At 37.1% G+C, this 2,746-nt stretch overlaps 1 pseudogene; it reads left to right on the top strand.

Moving 5' to 3' along the window:
* Positions 1-219: 219 nt before the first annotated feature.
* Positions 220-548, top strand: LOC125092083 (60S ribosomal protein L36a-like; annotated as a pseudogene).
* Positions 549-2,746: the final 2,198 nt, after the last annotated feature.

Raw genomic sequence — 2,746 nt, 5'->3', positions numbered from 1 at the left:
ATCACAACCTGAGCTGAAGACAGAGGAGCTGAAGACAGAGGCTTTAAGCCACTGAGCCACCCAGGTGCCCCACTGAGGCACCCCAGGTGCCTCTAAATTCTTAAAAGTAACTCTGTTTTTCATTCAAATACATTTGCTTTTCTGGAGTTTGGGGTGATTATAATGGGTTCATTCAAAATATTCATTATTGCCTTCCCTGCTGATAGTGCTCTTGCAAACATGGTGAATGTTCCTAAAACCTGCTAGACTTTCTGTAAGAAGTGTGGCAACCACCAACCCCACAAAGTGACACAATACAAGAAGGACAAGGATTCTCTGTATGCCCAGGGAAAGAAGCATTATAACAGTAAGCAGAGTGTCCATGATAGGCAGACTAAGCCGATTTTCTGGAAAAAAAACCCTAAAACTACAAAGAGGACTGTGCTGAAGCTTGAATGTGTTGAGTCCAACCACATATCTAAGAAAATGCTGGCTATTAAGAGATGCAAGAATTTTGAACCGGGAGGAGATAAGAAGAGAAAAGGCCAAGTGATCCAGTTCTAAGCTTCATATTTGGTTTTATGAAGCTGATAAAATCTTGAGGTTATGTTCAAAATGAAAAAAAAATTCTCTTTATTAAAATAGCACTTGCTAATCTCATAACATTTGAATAAAAAAAGAAATTTAATCTCCCTGAAAACAATTTTTGGCATTAAAATTCATTACATCTGTTTACATAGTTATGGGGAAAACTCAACAAAAACTACCGATCTATTTAACATCTTGTGCTTGATGAAACACATTAGAACACGAAATACCAAACTTTGGAACACAAATGAACAGTCAAAAGACAGGTCCTTTCATTACCAGGATGTGTTACACTACTTTTATAACAAATCTTATCATCTTCTCCCCATCTTTTGGGATTATAAACTGAACTAACTAGGGAGGGAAAATTTAACACATCTGTGAAATGAGCATTATAAATAAATCAATGCCAATGTGCTATCAGCAAAGGTCTTAACAGATCCACTCTACTTAATGAAATAAAATGAACACAGTAACAGATTTACATGAGAATGGATAAAGTTCAAATATCAGAAAATAACAATTCAGTTTAGCAAATCTTTTCATTAAATTCTAAAAGTATTCTTTAGATCTTTAAATGTAATGCATTTCCTATCAAAATCCAACTGCCTTTTCTCCTCAGAAATTAACAAACTGATCTTAAAATTCATACAGAAATGCAAAAAAACAAAAATGAAAACCATAATAGCCAAAAAAAATCTGGAAAAGAAGAATAAAGTTGGAAAACCACATTTCCCAATTTCTAAATTTTTTTTTTAAAGATTTTATTTATTTGCCAGAGAGAGCGAGTACACACAGGCAGACAGAATGGCAGGCAGAGGCAGCGAGAGAAGCAGGCTCCCTGCCGAGCAAGGAGCCTGATGCGGGACTCGATCCCAGGACCCTGGGATCATGACCTGAGCCGAAGGCAGCTGCTTAACCAAGTGAGCACCCAGGTGTCCCCCAATTTCTAAATTTATTACAAAGTTACAGTAATCAAGAGAGAACTGTAACCTGGCGATTCACTAGACCTGTACCCCTGGGGCTAATAATACATTATATGTTAATAAAAGAAAAAAAAGAGAGAGAACTGTAGAACTGGCATATGGAGATATATATATATATTTTTTTTAAATAATAATGGAATAGAATTTCAAGTCAAGAAATAAGCCCTTACACTTACAGTCAATTGATTCTTGACAAGAATAGCAAGTGGAGGAAAGACAGTCGTTCTCCACACCTGGAGAGGGAAAACATGCAAAAGAATGAGGTAGGACCCCTACCTCACACTATACAGAAAAATTAATTTAAAATGGATCACAGACTGGAGTGCCTGGGTGGCTCAGATGGTTAAGTGGCTGCCATCAGCTCAGGTCATGATCCCAGGATCCTGAGATTGAGTCCTGCATCGACCTCCTGGCAGAACTCCCTGCTTCTCCCTCTGCCTCTCTCTCTCTCTGTGTCATGAATAAATAAAATCTTTTTTAAAAAATGGATCATAGACCTAAATGTAGAAGTTAAAACTATAAAACTCTTAAAAGACATCATAAACATACATTTTCATGCCCTCTGGTTAGAAATGATTTCTCAGACACAACACCAAAAACACAAGTGACAAAAGAAAAATAAATAAATCAGACATCATCAAAATTAATAATTGTGTGCTTCAAAGTACACCAACAAAAAAGCAAAAATAAACCCACAGAGAAAGAGAAAACATTTGCAAATCATATATCTGACCAGTATCCAGAATATGCAAAAAAAAAAAAAACCTCTTACTACTCAATAATAAAAAGACTAATAATTAAAAAGATGGGCAAAGGATGTGAATAGACATTTTTCCAAAGAAGATCTACAAATGACCAATAAGAACATGAAAAGATGCTCAAGATCATTAGTCATCAGAACCACATGAGATATCAATTCACACCCACCAGGATAGCTATAATCAAAAAGATAGACAAAGGGCGCCTGGGTGGCTCAGTGGGTTAAAGCCTCTGCCTTCAGCTCAGGTCATGATCTCAGGGTCCTGGGATCAAGCCCCGCATCAGGCTCCCTGCTCAGCGGGGAGCCTGCTCCCCCTTCTCTCTCTCTGCCTCCCTGTCTACTTGTGCTCTCTCTCTCTGTCAAATGAATAAATAAAATCTTTAAAAAAAAAAAAAGACAATAACAAAGGCTGTAGAGGATGTAAAAAAATTGG

The sequence above is a fragment of the Lutra lutra genome, chromosome X (genome assembly GCF_902655055.1).
Source record: "Lutra lutra chromosome X, mLutLut1.2, whole genome shotgun sequence".
Lineage (NCBI taxonomy): Eukaryota > Metazoa > Chordata > Mammalia > Carnivora > Mustelidae > Lutra > Lutra lutra.
This window is presented reverse-complemented; position numbering and strand designations above follow the sequence as displayed.